This window comes from Amblyomma maculatum, chromosome 1 (assembly GCF_055883805.1).
Source record: "Amblyomma maculatum isolate TAMU_Amacu chromosome 1, ASM5588380v1, whole genome shotgun sequence".
NCBI lineage: Eukaryota > Metazoa > Arthropoda > Arachnida > Ixodida > Ixodidae > Amblyomma > Amblyomma maculatum.
The window spans coordinates 222881016-222898562 of NC_139344.1; positions in this window are offsets into that span (position 1 = coordinate 222881016).

Sequence of the window (17547 nt, forward strand, 5' to 3'; positions counted from 1 at the left end):
TTCTTAATCTCATCCGTCCACCTAACTTTCTGCCGCCCCCTGCTAAGCTTTCCTTCCCTTGGAATCCAGTTTGCTACCCTAAGCGACCATCGGTTATGCTCTCCGCAGTACATGCCCTGCCCATGCCCATTTCTTCTTCTTGATTTCCACTAGAATGTCGGTAACTTGAGTTATTTCTCTGACCCGCTCTGCACGCTTTCTATCTTACGTTACCCCTACTATTTTTCGTTCCATAGCCCTCCACAGTGTTCCACTGAGATTAGCGTCGACATTAAAGTTGCTGCAGATGGTGAGAGATGCTTCAGTGCCCGCGCAATGCATCGGCCGCGTTTCGATGGAAGCGAAACGCTAATTCGTCCCTGTGCTGTGCGATGTCAGTGCACGTTAAAGATAATCAATCAATCAATCAATCAATAAATAAATAAATCAATCAATCAATCAATCAATCAATCAATCAATCTTTATTTAATGTACGCAGGAATAACCATATGGTATTTGTGCTGCAGCACAAATAAGCACAAACAATAATAAGTGGTTTACAGGAAAGGTAAGGCGCAGTATCTCGCTTTTTCTGTAGACACCTGAACTGCGCTGTAAGGGAAGGGAGGAATTTGTAGGAGTGAAAGCGGAAAGAGAGAAAGAGGTGTCGGATATCGACTCATAGCGGAAGGCTACGCTGACATCGCACAGCGCACGGTAGTCGGGATCGAACCCGGGTACTCGCAATAGTAGTCGGGCATCTTAACTACTGCGCCACCGCGACAGGGCCCAAGCTGTCGAAATCAGTACAGAACCCTCCACTATGATACTCCTATCTATATTCTTTGGATCCCACCTTCCTCCCTTCTTTCAGAACTTGGTACAGGTGCCTATGAAGGTGTGTGACAGATACTGCGCCTTGCCTTCCTTATAAAACAATTTACGTTTACGGTTCCGGGGCACACGCGCTAGAAATTCTCTCAGTACTAGAGTGCTCGGATTCAAACTTGACCACCGGTGACTGCGTTTTGATGGAGATGAAATGATGAGGCTTCCGTGTGCTGTGCGATGTCAGCGCACGTTAAAGTAGTCGAAATTACTTCGTAGCCCTCCACTACGGCTACTCTTTCCACTTTCACCCTCACCTTCCTCCCTTCTCTTACAGCGCGATTCAGGTGTCCACATAAAAGTGATATATACAGCGCCTTTCCTTTTTTGTGAACCAATTATTATTATTATATTCTTATTCTACTTTTTACAATGTCGTTATTGTAGGTAGTAATTAAAATGTCCGTTCACAGTTAGTGCACTTTACTTGAAGATATGTTTGGAGTAGTATATAGAAAAACAACACGAGAATTTTTGAAATTTCTCTGAGCCTCATTAAGACATCTATGGTTGTCCAGAAGCTTGGTGAACGGAACCGTGACGCACAAAGTAGGTTGAAAATGTAGCCGGTAAATGCATTCCTGCATTAAAATATGATCGACACTACCGGCTCACGTAATGATGAAATGCGATCTATTAATGTAGCAATCTGGCGAAATTCCTCCGCTGAAAGCGGCAACAACTAGGGGAAAGTTTACTCAACGATATACTCGGCGACTACATTCGCCGAGGTGCACCACTTCCTTCCTGTAATTCAAACAATGGTGTTGTTTTTCGTGTTGTGAGGAATTTATGACATCCAAGTCACAGACAAGTGAGCGCTGATGCAATAGGTAGCTGGAGAAAGTATAGAACATCTTCCATCCCTGTTTGTCCGCCGAGAGAGAGAGAGAGCAAGCTCTATAAGTTCCTTGCCAAAGTAGGAGAGAACGTTGTTATTCAACTCCTCAGGAAATTTAGACAGCGCGAACGCAGAGAGTGGGCAGCAGCTGCAGATTACTCCGATCGTGCCGCCTCTAGCTTATAAAGTGTAGCTCGAGCGCACTGCTACATGCATCATTTTCAAGTACGCTTCAATTCGATTCTGCTCAGCCCGATAACGCTTCGCCAATTGCGATCGAGATTCTCGAACATGTTCGAAGGCTGCTTTCAAGCATTCTCGAACCCTGTAAGCGTGTAGAAACAAAGTCATCCACAAGGAAAAACAAACAACGGGTAAATGACGTTGTGAGATTCCTGTTTCGTTTCATCGATGACTTTGGAAACATATACGTCTGCCGCCTATACGGCGTGTAGCATTGTTACAGCTCTGCCTTTGGAGTAACGCAGGAATATTTGCATGCTAGGCCCTATAGTGTCAAAGTACGTAGCGGTACCAGGTAGTTCACTATTTAACTCGTTTTTCGCATCTGTTTTCGCTAAGATAATTCTAACATCCTGTATGTACAGTCGTGAGCAAAAGTGGAGAGACCACGCTAACTGCTACGATTGCTTTTTTGATGTATAAAAAGATATGCCAGAGAAAGAAAAAGATATGCAAGATATTTACGATTAATCCAATACCTGGCAAATGACCCTGAATATTTCCAAATGCAGCCTGGTTTCTTTTACCCGAAGGTAAAAAAAAAGAGCAAAAAAAAAAAAAACAAAAACAACAACAACCTGGAACTTTCCCTACTACTTTAACAATGACACTTTGGCTCGGTCTACGCAGTATAAATACTTAGGCGTTTACCTTACACAAAATATTTCTTGGGCTGAACATGTAAACACGATTTTCGCTAACGCTTCGATATAGTTAAGTTTCCTTTGCCGCAACCTGCAAAATACTACCCCAGTTGTGCGTAAACAAGCTCAGCAGTTGTGAGACCGCAGTTAGAATATGCTTCATCAATCTGGTCACCCCATCAGAAGCACTTGACTGATATGCTGTAGCATGTACAACAGCAGCCGCTAGGCGGCTGCTCATCGTAAGTCTCGTGCGCTGACTTGAAGAAGTGGCCCCGCGATATTCGATTAGAAGAGGCTGAAGTTTAGGTGCTGACCGTATCTCGGTGCTCTGGACCTACTCTAAAGTGCCTTCTGGATTAACCCCCCATTAAAGCTTCTAGTTACGAGCTTAAATGGCTACGTTATACTGGTGGAGGTGCGGCCTTGAACTCCATGTCTCGGGCCTCTCGCAGCCGCTCATCGAATCCCGACCGGCTTCCGCTCGTGTCGACACCTCTACATCGCTGCAGCCGTCGCCTTCGGGGTCTGGCATCGGAGTTTGCTCCTCTACCTGAACCGGTGTCAACCGACCAATAGTTCGAAATTTCTTCAATGACCCAGGCAAGAACATCATTTGCTGCTGCAGCAGCCTCGTGTGCCCCCCAATTTCCATCGCGGTATTGGTGAAGATGTCGACGACTGGATCGACCAGTTTGAGCGCGTGGCTCAATTCAATCAGTGAGTCCTGCTCAGAAGCTGCGCAATGTCTATTTCGCACTTGAGGACTGCGCCAAAACGTGGTATGAGAATAGGGAGGCCACTCTTCAAAGCTGGGATTCCTTTAGCCAGCAGTTGCGGGATACTTTTTCCAGCCACGACCGCCGTGATCGGGCACGCTGCATCCTAGAAGCTCGTGTGCTACTGCCTAACGAGAGCGTGGCCATGTTCGCTGAGGATGTGAACCGTCTTTGTCGGCGGTCTGATCCCGACATGACTGAATCAGCGAAGTTGCACCACCTGATGCAGGGCGTAAAAGAACCCCTCTTCGCTGGTTTGGTTCGCAGTTCACCTCAAACGGTCGCGTACTTCATCAATGAAGCTACCCTCATTGAGCGAGCCCTGCAGCAGCGATGTCGGTGCACTGAGTCTCCCTGTGGTCAGCCCTTCAGCAGTGTGGACACTTTGTACGGGTCCACTGACCATCACTTTATGCGTGAGCTGATCCGCGAGGTAGTTCGCGAGGAGCTCCTGAAGTTCAGTCTTGGACCGCCTAATCTGACAGCCGCTGCTGTCACCGAAGCCGTGCGCGAAGAAATCCGTCAAACATTTTCACCGCCTGAGTCGCTGTCGGAGCCACGTTCTATCAGCTACACAGCAGCTCTTCGTCAGCCAGCAGTGCCTCCCGCGCAACAGCTTTTTTTCAAATCACAGCAGCCGCCCACTCCTCGGTCACCATTCTACCAGCCTTCCTACCGGCCGCCATCCCAACAGAGCCCCGTCTTGCAGCCACCGGTTCGGAAGGCAGACGTCTGGCGCACTTCTCGCCAACGGCCGCTGTGCTACCACTGCGGAGAACCCGGCCACTTGTACCGTCGTTGTCCCTATCGTGAATTCGGTATTCGGGGATTTTCTCGTGATTCCCCGCGTCCCCGAGTAGGCGAACTCCCTCCTGAAATCGAAGAATACCTAGCAACCCGTGAAGCCTCTTCGACCGACCGTACACAGTCGTCTTCTGCCGTGCGCTACTCGTCACCCGCAGCCACCGTGATTTTACTGATGCGCCGAAGCGCCGGTCGCCAAGCCCACGCCGGGGAAACTGAAGGCGGCGACCTTAGGGGGGCAGGTTGCTGATGAACGGAATTGATGTCCCGAAGACCCCCCCGTGACGACTCAGCCCGATGCTGTGATTAGGATGCCGCCGCCGCATGAACCCGAAACTCCGAATCCACCTCATGCCGATCACGTTGTTAGCGCCGACCTTCCCGTTCTCGTCGACGGACACCCAGTGACAGCTTTGTTAGACACCGGAGCAGACTTCTCCATAATAAGCAAGAATTTCGCGGATCGGCTCTCCAAGGGGAAAACTGAATGGCTGGGGCCGCAAATTCGTACTGCTGGCGGTCACCTTATGACACCGATCGGACGGTGCACTGCCCGACTAACCATCGCCGATTCAGCCTTTGTAGCCGTTTTTGTTATCCTGCCGCACTGCTGCAAAAACCTCATACTCGGAATGGACTTTTTACATGAGCATGGGGCCATTATTAATGTTCCTCGCCGTACTGTCACGTTTTCAATGCCTGCAACGACGACCGCTGACTCCGAACGACGTCACGCACTTTTACGCATCGTTGACGCGGATGTATCCATGCCACCACGTTCGTCTGCTCTTGTCACAGTCAGGTGCGACGACCAGTCCTGTGCTGCCGGCGTTGGCGATCAGAACACAGAGCTTCTAGGCGTCTACGTTGCACTCGGTATAGTCCATCTGACCAACGGTCTAGCGCACGTGCTTACGAACTTCGGGAACGAACGCCAACTCATCGCTAAAGGCACCACGGTAGCCTACTTTGAAGGTGTCGCAGAAGTAGCTCACGACTGCTTTCTTCTAGAGACCAACACATCTGCCAGCCAAACGCCCACCTTCGACCTTGATGTGAATCTCGCTCTATCACCGGCAGAGAAGGACAGACTTGTCGGGCTACTCTCTCAGTTTCAAGACTGCTTCTCGTCCGCCTCCGCGGTTAAACAGACGCCCCTGACCAAGCACCGCATAATAACCGACGACCGTACCCGACCAGTCCGATAGAACCCCTACCGAGTGTCACCGCGGGAACGAGTAGTCATTGCTCAACAGGTAGACGAGATGTTAACTGACGGTGTCATACAGCCATCGATGAGTCCCTGGGCTTCACCTGTTCTCGTTGAGAAGAAAGACGGAAGTTCAAGGTTCTGTGTGGACTACCGTAAGCTCAATCAGGTCACAAAAAAAGACGTCTACCCGCTGCCACGCATTGATGACTCATTAGACCGGCTGCGCCACGCGCGCTACTTTTCATCGCTTGATCTTAAGAGCGGTTACTGGCAGATCGAAGTCGATGAACGTGATCGCGAGAAGACAGCGTTTGTCACAACCGACGGACTTTATGAATTCAAGGTCCTACCTTTCGGATTGTGCTCCGTTCCAGCGACATTTCAGCGAATGATGGACGCAGTTCTATCTGGTCTAAAATGGCAGATGTGTCTAGTCTACCTGGACGACGTTGTTGTGATTTCGCCAACATTCGAGGACACCTCCAACGTTTCTCCCCTGTGCTACGGGCTATCAGATCTGCCGGCCTCACGTTAAAACCCCAAAAGTGTCACTCTGGTTATGAAGAGCTCCTGTTCTTGGGCACGTCGTCAGACATCGAAGTGTTCGGCCCGATCCCGCTAAAACATTAGCCGTCACCAAATTCCCTACTCCGCGTGACAAGAAGACAGTTCGCCGTTTCTTGGGATTCTGCGCCTACTACCGCAGGTTTATTGAAAACTTTTCGCGCATTGCCGCTCCGTTGACACGTCTTGCCCGGGATAATGTCACCTTCACCTGGACAGACGAACAACAAAAGACATTCGACGAGTTACGGCACCGTTTGCAGACATCTGTGCTTGCCCATTTCGATGCGAGTGCCGAGACTGGTCCGCACAGATGCCAGCACTCGTCCAATGGCAAGACAATGCCAAGCGAGTCATCGCATACGTCAGCCGTACTTTGTTTCGTGCCGAATCGAACTATTCCACCACCGAAAAAGAATGTCTGGCTGTTGTATGGGCGGTGGTGAAATTTCAACCCTATCTTTATGGATGGCACTTTCGGGTCGTGAGCGACCACCACTCTCTGTGCTGGTTAAAGAACTTGCAATATCCCTCCGGACGCCTTGCACGATGGAGTTTACGGCTACAGGAGTTCGACATGACCATCGTGTATAAGTCTGGACGTCAGCACAACGACGCCGACTGCTTGTCCCGTTCACTTGTCGAGCTGCGCGTGAAGACGAAGAACCAGACTTCCCCTTATCGCAGCCGTCGACGCCCTCACTGTTTCGCAGCAGCAACGTGACGACCCGGCCCTCGCACCACTTATAGATTTTCTGGAGCGCGTACTACAGAAGTTTTCTGTCTCTTCGCCAAAGCGCAGTCATCGTTTTGCATGCGAAACAATGTTTTATACAAGATCAATTTCGCTGCGACGGGAAGAGATTATCTCCTCGTCGTGCTAGAGTCTCTTCGCGAAGAAGTTTTGCAGGCATGTCATGACGAGCCCACCGCGGGTCACCTGGGGTATGCTCGAACTCTGACCCGAATTAAGAAGAGTTATTACTGGCGAAACTTTGAGGCCGCAGTACGACGTTACGTGCGAACATGCCATGATTGCCAGCGACGTAAAACACCGCCTGTGAAACCGGCCGGTTTACTGCATCCTGTTCAAGTGCCAAGATATCCATTTGAACAAGTTGGCATGGATCTGTTGGGTCCTTTTCCAATTTCTGATTCGGGCAACAGGTGGATAATTGTCGCTACAGATTACCTCACGCGTTACGCTGAAACAAAGGCCCTCCAGCGCGGTCAACCGCCTACCATCCAAACTAATGGCTTGATAGAACGCATGAACAAAACTCTCGCCGACATGATGTCCATGTACGTGGATGTTGGACATCGGTCTTGGGATGACGTCCTGCCGTACGTCACGTTTGCATACAACACGGCGCAGCAAGAAACAACACAAATCACGCCGTTCTCCCTATTGTATGGCCGTGAAATTTCGACTATGCTGGAAGCCATGTTGGCCCATGACAGCCGTGACCTCGAAGTTGGCTCCGAGGAGTTTACTCAACGCGCAGAAGAAGCGCGACAGCTGGCGAGGGCACACATCCGGAACCAGCAAGGCCGAGACGCCCAGCGTTACGATCACCGCCACCGTGTAGTGACTTTCGAGGCGGGCGACAGAGTGTGGCTCTAGACTCCGATTCGACGTCGTGGACTATCCGAAAAACTTCTCAAACAGTACTTTGGCCCATACAAAGTGCTTCGTCAGCTGAGTGACGTCACGTACGAAGTGCTTCCGGACGGCTTTTCTACTAATCGTCGCCAGCAGAAACCCGAGGTTGTTGACGTCGTGCGCATGAAGCGTACTTTCCGTGAGAAAATTAGCACACCGCCTTATCGCATGTTTCTTGCTTTATTCTTTTTCTGCTTTCGAATTCATCAGGTTGACGTTTATTTTTATTTATGTTTTTTTTTTTTAGAGAGCGGGGGGAGGGGGGGGGGGGGGTTATGTAGCATGTGCAACAGCAGCCTCTACAAAGGAGGCTATGCCTCTACGCGGCTGCTCATCGCGAGTCTCCCGCGCTGACTTGAAGTGGCCCCGTAATATTCGATTAGAAGAGGCTGAAGTTTTGGTGCTGACCATCTCTCGGTGCTCTGGACCTGCTCTCCGGTGCCTTCTCTATTAACCCCCCAGTAAACCGTCTAGTTACGAGCTTAAACGGCTACGTGACACTATTCAGAATAGGGCTTGTTTCATTTCGAGAAATTACTGTTACCGAACTAGTGTAACCCCACTATAGAGCTAGAATTTTCCCTCCATCTGTTGAAAACTCGTCGAGACATTGCCCTTTTATCTCCGTTTCATAAATACGTCCACGTCACTTATTCAACCCTACAGTGTCCCTCCTACTTATCACAGATTACATAATAGCTTGAGCTACGCCCGCATTTACGGCAGTACACGTGCTTTTAACTTTTCGTTACTGCCGCGAGCCATTCGCCTTTGGAACGACCTCCCGGACTGCATCGCTTTGCAATGCAGTCATGATACCTTTCGCAAACACCTATTCAAACACTTCATTGATAAGAGTTAGCACGCTATTTCTAAACCTCCGGTTCCTGTAACTTTGTTTTCAACTATAGTTGAAAACAAAGTTACAGGAACCGGAGGAGTTACGAGTATACTTGTGACTATTTTTGCGTTGGTTCTGGCTATTTCTAAACCTCCGGTTCCTGTAAGTTTGTTTTCAACTATTTGTGACTATTTTTGCGTTGGTTCTGTTCAGGCGCGGTTTCCTCACAAGTACACCTGAAATGGTTAAAACAGAAATGGCTACTGAATCACACTGTTTTGTGTGTTGCTGCAGATTGCCTCGATCGCACTTAAAAAGCGCAATAAATTTTTAGTTTCACGAAGGAGGAAAGTGCTCCTGTTAGACGGACTGGGTGGAACATGCAACAAACTTTGTTTGAGAGGCTGGTCGATTATGACATGCTCGTTTAGATGTCTAAGACGCAGCGGCTGATGCGTGCTTGCCCTAAAGTACGCCTGGATTAGCTGTGGGTGACCGCAAGTGTGTACACCGTCTCCCCTTAGTTCAGGTATAGCCCCCCCCCCCCCCCCCCCCTCATTTCCTCCATAAATATATTTCCTCCCTGCTACCGTTTGCATGAATGACATGAGCAGAAAAGGAAGCCATGTCACGCGTGGATTCTGAAACTGCAGCCCTTGTTGCGGCTCGCCTAAAATGTAGTGCGCCGCTGCTGTCATTCACACGTGCTGTCATTCAAGGAGCTCGATGCATGCAGTCAGCCGCGCACTCCGTGGTGATCGTCTCTTGGTATGCGTTCCGAGCCATACAGTGAGGCTCCAATTCAGATGCAGACACGTTCCAACGACATGAGCAGTATTTCCTCAGCAGACTAAGAGAAAGCGTAATGCATGCCACCCACCCCGCTACCTGCAATACATAGGCGCGTGGCAGTAACAGAGCAGATGGCTTCACGAAGGGATTGTCACTGTGAGATAAGCAGAACGCTCCTCCAGACGAAAGCGACCTCGCTTCCGCGCAAGACGCGGGTAAAGCGCGGCGGGACGCGTATGCGGAGGCCCTCGGCGGGCGCGAAGATGCCTTTGGGTACCTCCCGCCGCCATGGCTGCGCGTCCAGCGAGCCCGATGCGTGCCGGTGTTATGAACTCGCACACCTGACCCGAAAACCTTTGTCCAGCGGCTCATGGGGACAAAAGACGCGGCGCCGTCAAACAATGTATCTGCGGACCCTGTGCAATCTTCAGATTGCGTCGCACCGCCGAGCTGTGCAACGAATATGGACGTTCTCCGATGTGGGTTAGCGATAATGGTTGTGTGATAGGCAGCAACTATCTCTTTGCAAAAGAGAAGCACACGTCCAGCGAACGGCCAGGACACCGGGAATTGCTACTGGGTGAGTCGCCCCGCTGTTCACTTTCGCGTTTGCCTGTTTCTTCCTCGCCTCATTCGCATTACAAGCGACCATTCTGCATTAAATCTCTTTTTATGAGCAGTTTTATTTAGTTCGGGCAGACGGTTTCGGGCTTCGGAACGCTTTCCTCAAGCGTCTCGAAACGCGAAACTGTCGGCTTGATTACTAGTGTGCCGGTAGCGACCGTCTTCTCTCACCGTCAGTGAATGGCCGCAAAGCGCTCCCTCGTGTCCGATCAGCAAACCGAGGCTCAGGTGAAATGTACGCCGGCAGAATTTGTGCATGCAGCTCCCTCAGCACTACTCGAACTTCACACTAGTGACATTATAACTCTGCTGGCCGCTGAACTGCGTCCTGCCGCATTCTGACGAAATTTGTGGCGTTACAATAGTTGAAAACGGCGCGCGAGCGCTGAGCAACACCGCGGGAATTTACTGCGCCAACGCGGCAGTTGGAGGAGGCGGGGCTGTAACGACGCAGAAACAAGCCGTGCAATGACCGCTATAGAGAAAGGGGTGTCACGATAACGGGGAAGCGACGCCAAGTTCTCGGGAAGGCGACCAGCTTGTTGCCGACTGGGCATTCAGGGAAAAGAACAGTTAGGCTGACAAGATAAGCGGCGTTCACTTTTCCTTAATTGTATTTCTGCTGCTTCGCTGACATGGCTGGTAATTTGTAGTCAGAGCAAGGAGTGCGCACCTTTTCGCTTTATTTGTTTGTTTGCCAGCAGCTTTCCTTCTTTTCCGTTGCATCACTTGATAAACTAATAACAGAAAACAAAAAACGTATTCGCATGCCGCAGTTGTGTACTTTTAATGTGCTACCTATTACCGTTATAAACCAACAAGGTACAAGTGGGCATGCCAATGTTAATTCTTTATTGAGCACAAAAAAGCCACCATTTCAAGCAGAGGAACACACACACACACAAAATCTAATATGATTTTATATGAGAAATAATGTGTCTTATGTAAAATGTATTTCTTTCATGACCACTTTTTTTGGACAACAGCAGCCATTGTCATCTGTTGGGCCTCAGAAGCGAAAACCGCGTAACTCAGTCGGCGTATTGCGCGAACACTGTGATTACCTCTGCCGACTCTCTCTTCGCTGCAAAACCCGGCCAATAAAATGCTTTTGGCGTTTCCATCAACTGTTTCTGACGGCCGTCGAAAATCGATGAGATGTACAGAACATTGGATATTCTCGTAGTGATTGTGAGTGTTCGGCGGCACGCAGCACGTGGCGGCAGCTGGGCAAACCGGTAGCATTTGTCCGAATTTCTTTGACTTATGCGACCAGACATGGCTTTCTTTTTCCCCTCGCGCTCAGTCAGTTCAGTGAGAATTGAGTGACAAGAGAGGGAAAACCCGAACCTGCAGCCGAGGGAGTTGCTACTGCGCCGGTGACGAAGGCCCGGCCTGTGTTGACCGATCTCTGGCACGATGAGTGAGCGCACCAGATTGATGTCCCCGGGGCCCAAAGCGACATTCTCTTTACTCGTCCTCGAGTCCGTCGATACCGCCTTGTGCTGCGTTAAAACAGTGCACGCCCCGCATTTTGTATATTTGTCGTAATGGGTCGCGACAGTTGCCCTCATTTTTGACGACGCCCAGGAGATGTGTACCGCACGGCACGCCCACCCCTAGGCTTTATGGAGCGTGATTATGACGAAGAGGAGGAGGAAGACACTTTATATCGTCCTAAATGTGGCCGGTGCGCGAAGAAATGTGATTTCTTTGCAGCACATTGCTTCCGAGTTCATTGTGCGTTGCGTAATTCGCACGCTCTGAATTACACTGCACGTGGACATTGTACACTGCGCGCCGCGACGGCTACAAAATTAAACTTTCCGCTTACATTGTGCTCCAGGAACATTTATGGCGATTTCCACTGGTCGATCGGAGCTGGGCGCCCGAACCGACCTAAAGCGCTACAGAGCGAATCAGCCTTGGACGACCAGCGGAACGTGTGGAGCGCGCGGCGGAAGTAATGCTGAGCCGGTTTCGAAAGTTGTAGCCGCATCCCAGCGCCAACATTTTTGTGGTTAATAAATAGGCAAGAGTGCGGCCCTCAGCAACTTGTTTTCGTGCTGCAGACAGTTTATCGATAGACGCACTTCGACATATGCGCGTAAAAAAATGGTGATGGCCAGTGTCCTCTGCCAATATCGCTGAAACGGCCGAAAACAACCAAAAGAATCCAGCAGCCTCCGGAAGTGACCGCATCAGCGACAAGGACTTCCGGCGAGATCCGACTCCGGTCGGTGGATCGAGCTAGAGCGTCTCGAGCTGCTCCAAACGACCAGCGGAATACGCGCAACCTATCTTGGTCGACCAGTCGAATTCGAAATCGTCATCCCGGAGCAAGAAAACGTGTTCCGGAGTCTGGAGCGACCAGTGGAAATCGCCATCAGTCTGTGGTGTTCTGCGTCTAGCTACTTATATTTTTTTCTTCTCTGCAATATCTGTTTTTATCTTTTCTTTTCATAGGTGCTAAACTCTAAAAGCGATCCTTGAGCTCCGACTATGGTTAGCGTAGTTAACCCGACTCGCCGAAAGGGACGCTTTTTTTTTTTTTTTTTTTAGGAATTCAAAGAGCTTCAATAGTTCTAATCAACGAAGCTTGCTCGTAATGAGTGCCATCTTTTTACAGCGGTAACTATTAAATCCACCTTTCCCGTTTAAACGGCATCGCTGGCGCAAAGCGACGGGTGGTATACGTGCCACGCTCGTCGGTGATAACATGACAACACGAGGACGCCATGCCGGCGCAACGCTGCATAGTGCAAACAATGACTCACAAGCACTCGACAAGAACGTGGTGCCAACGGCGCTTTGCTTAGCCTTTAACACCAGACGCCTTAAATCCGGGGTCCTAAACGCACGGCCCGCTGGATTCCAGCCATTGTTCTAGGCGCACCTCAATCGTTCCTCTTATTTTCCCTGTGATAATCAATAGCAGTGACAAATCCCTCGACCTACGGTCGCCCCCGCCTATCTATATTTTCGTGATAGGGGCCTGCCTACAAACTTTGAACACGACAGAAAAAGAAAGAAATCGAAGGGACGTTTTGATTACTTTCTATTTGCTCTTTAGATTTTCCTTTTTTGTTACTCCTGTTCCCTCTCTGGTAACACGCCCGCGGGAGACGCCTTACTCTACACGCCCACCCTACACTCCCCCACTATAGGCATTTCAACTCGGTTTAGCAAGGGGCGTTCTCTAAAATTGCTCACTGCGCTAGCGATAATCCACACCCTCAACAAAAGAAGATAAGAAGTCCGACTAGTGTCACCAGTTATCGCTACTCCATCTTCCTCTGATTTTTGCATTTGCCACAAAAGTAAGCCCTGTTAGGTGAAGGTGAGTTCCTCCTTCGTATTGCAGGGCCGAATGCTGCCAAATACAAAACAGGTTAGCACCCTGTACACCTTGTGTGGCGTTTGTTTCCATCTTTCAGATAAGCGTTTCTGCGTAAGGAATGTACCGCATCCGTAGAAGACAGCAATCGCGCACGCCGAAGAAGCCCCAGCGCTATGTTCTGAAGGGGGGCCTGATCGGTGTGTCGGATCCATTGGCGATTTTGAGACAACTGTGGGATATTAAAAGATACCTTTATGAACATATTTATAGAATTGGTTTCAGCCTCCCACGCGTAGCAAGATTCAGTTATGAAATTTGTCTGGTGCTCACAACGAGTATAATTATGGCTGTCATGGAAAACCAACAATATATATTTATATATAAAAAATAAAAAGACTGTCAGCCTGCCGAGTGAGGAGGATATGCGGATATATTGGTTATGATGCAGCTTTACAATATGAGAAAAAAATCACGCTCAAAAACGTTTTACCAAATTTTCGTGGTATTTGCCTTATTACTTGAACACATTCGAACCCTTATTAAGCTTGTCGAATTAAAAAAAAAATCAGTGGCTTAACTCAGCTAAGCCAGTAAATCGTTTATCTGTTGTCGTTCTTGTCGTATCTTCTACTCCGCCGCCTTGCGTTGTCGCTTTGCAAATCTCTTTTCGCTCTTCGGGAGTTTCCATCGCTCGTTTAGCTCTCTCAGCTCCATCGTGCAGCTTCTTCGCGGGCGATGTCGGCAGGATGAGTAGATTCGGGTTGTAGGCGAGCGCTCTCGCTAAGCGTTGTTGCCTCATCCATGGCAAAGCACTAAAGACTCGCCGCAATTCTCAGCGTATTATACGTCTTCGCAAGCGAGCGGCTGCTCCAAGGCTTATATCCCCTGCTGTAACGTAGCAACTGAAGAGCGCCGCGCATGCGCAGTGAGGCGCATAGCTGAGTGATGACGTCAAACGCGGCCCTCCGCGTAGACCGGCGATATGTACCGGTACGAATGAAGTTTGGCAGGTGTGTTAAGAAGCAGGTAGAAGAAGAGGAAGCGAAGCAGCTGAACAAGAATCCACTTCGTTGTCCACTTCTCCTCTTTGTCTCGTCTTTTTGCGCAATATACATTACTGTCCATCATGGTTCACCAACTCGCCCAATCAGCCGTTCTTCTAAAGAATGGAGCACCGCCCACTCCGCCCAAGAAGCGGCCGGCGGCGCTGCTCAAGGTCGGCTGAAGGTCAAGTTGCGGCGTACACGAAACGCGCCGCGCAGCTAATAACCCAGTGAAACTTTCGCTTCAAAACTGTTCACTCCCCTTTGGTCACATTTCGGTTGTTTTGTATTTGTATAATGATGCGTGAGGTATCTGTAAACTTAAACTGCCACTTGGGATTCCCCTGTGTCTGCTAAATAATTTATAAGCGAATGTCTTCCGTCTGGCTGTTCCGGATTTATCAACCAAACAGTGTCTATGCAATTCATTCACACGAGGCACCCAGAAAACAGTAATATATTGCAATTGCTTCCTAATTAGTTTTTAATCCGGTCCTTGAAGCAAGAAGATGTAACAGCTGCTATCGAAATAAAAGGACGACGGAATGGCTGTATTGCAGTTGTGTTTACCTCACATGAACTCAACCAAACTTTACTGTAATAGCCATCTTGCAGTTGTTGAAGCCGGTGTAACTTTGGAAATTCAGTTAATAATTATTGCTAGCGGTGATGCGTGTGCACCATCTTACGCATCACTTCAAAGAAAGCATGCGACCACATATACGGCGCCCGCATCATTTTGACACGTGTTTCTTGTTTTTGCATTTACGATACGTACGCTTGCAGTGGCCTGGGAAACCTTGTATGCGAAAGTCGAGGCACGCGGTCGTGCTCTTTCGGCGTCATGGCGTTGACGCTCGGCGTCATGTCGGTGAAAGCGGGTCTTTTCCGATTATAAGAGGTAAACGCGCGTGATGGCGGGCGCATGAGCTACAAAACTTCAGTTAGGTTCAGTCGTTCAGTCGTGTCCGACTCTTCGTGACCCTATGGACCATGTCACGCCACGCTTTCCGGTCTCTCACTATCTTCCTAACATCACATAACTTCATCTGCAGTGCCTCGAGGATGCCATCTAACCATCGCGTTCGCTGCCTACCCCTTCTCCGGTGACCCTAAACCTTTCCCAACATCAAATCTTTCTCCAGCGACTCCTCTCTTCTCATCAGATGACCAAAGTAGCTGAGCTTTAACTTTAGAATTTGACCCTCCAATGAGCAGTCAGGGTTTATGGTCGAAAATATCGACTGATTTGATCTTCTGGAAGTCCAAGGAACTCTCAAGAGTCTTCGCCAGCACCACAATACAAACGCGTCAATTCTTCGGCGGTCAGCCTTTTTCACAGTCCAACTCTCGCATCCATACATCAGAACTGGAAAGACCATAGCACGAGTTATACGGATCTTGGTTCGCAGATTAATGTCTGTGCTCTTTACTAGGCGCCTCCTAATTTCATGGCTGCAGACTCCTTCCGAGGTAATCTTGGAGCCCAAGAAGAGAAAATCTGTCACAGCTTCCACTTCTTGTCCATTGATGCTCCAGGACTTGATAGGGCAAGACGCCATGATCTTTGTCTTTTTAATGTTCAGTTTAAGCCCAAACTTCTCACTCTCTTCTTCTACGCGCATCAGAAGTCTCTTGAGTTCCACTTCACTTTCTGCCATTAAAGTGGTATCATCTGCATATCTAAGGTTGTTGATACGTTTTCCAGCAATCTTCACTCCAGCTGAAGACTCGTCCAGACCGGCCTTCCTCATGATGCACTCAGCATATAGGTTAAATAGGCAGGGCGACAGTATGCAGCCTTGTCTCACTCCTTTCTCAATCGGAAATCAATCAGTAAGATCATGCCCAGTTCTGACTGTGGCCTCTTGCCCTTTATACAGGTTCCTGGGGAGACAGATGAGGTGAATTGGAACTCCCATCTCTTGGAGAGCTTGCCACAATCTGCTGTGATCTACGCAGTCAAATGCTTTCGCATAATCAATAAAGCAGAAGTAGATGGGTTTCTGGAACTCTTTTGATTTTTCCATGATCCAACGAAGGTTGGCAATCTGGTCTAGTTCCTCTGCCCTTGCGAAACCCAGCTTGCACGTCCGGAAGCTCCCGATCGACATACTGCTGCAGCCTACCTAGGAGGGTTTTCAATATCACCTTGCTAGCATGCGAAATAAGCGCGATCGTGCGGTACTTGGAACAATCTTTGGCACTGCCTTTCTTTGGAATGGGGCTGAAACTGACCTCCTCCAATCCTGTGGCCACTGCAGGGTTGTCCAAATTTTCTGACATAATTTATACAGAATGTTAACAGCGTCATGGTTGAGGTTTTGAAGCAACTCAGCTGGAATGCCATCAATTCCGCTAGCTTTGTTCTTAGCAAGGCTGGCTAAGGCCCATTCAACTTCACTCTTCAGGATGCCTGGCGGCTCGAGATCAGTAATCACAACCGTCTTATGTTGGGTTTGCACATCCGGGTTCTTCTTGTACAGTTCTGCGTATTCCTGCCACCTCTTCTTTATCTCCGAGGCTTCCGTGAGGTCCCTGCCTCGTTTGTCCTTTATCACGCCCAGCTTAGTACAGAAGTTTCCTTTGATATCTTTGATTGTCTTATACAGAGCTCTTGTGTTCCTCAATTGGCTGTTGTCCTCAACTGCTTGGCACTGCATGTTCAGGAAGGCATTCTTATCTCTCCTTGCTATTTTCTGAAAATCCGCATTGAGAACCTTGTATCGTTCTCTTTCCCCCATAACTTTTACCATCCTCCTTTCCTCACCTATTTGCAAAGCCTCTTCAGAAACTAATCGCGTTCAAATTGAACATCGGTACGGCAATGGTTTCACTTAGTTGTTTGGCTTGAAGTGGTAGGGAGGGTTATCCCACGTATTGGCACTCGTTCTTTGTAATTATATGCGCGCCGTCCGTCTGCAATAAACAAGACCTCCCTTTCAGGTCTTTAGCTTCGCGTGCTTCAGTGCCGCCATTGTGATGTAAGTTTAGGCGCGTGGTCGACAACACGTATAGCAAACCGTTGGTGTCTTCCCAGATCTACTGTTAAGCCAAATAACCTGCGTCCTTGTCGCGTTGTTCTGCTTCATGTTGCCACGCGTCTATATAGAAGCACAATCGGAATCTAAAAGCGCTTGCTGCTGGGCTAGTTGGTTCTAATACACTATAGCGCAGCAAAAGACGAGGACACAAGAGACGAGAGCGCTCGTGGTGTTCGTCTCTCGTCTCTGGTTGGTTCTGGTTCATAATTAAATAGTTTAAGGCGCAAAAAACAATCAAGACAAAT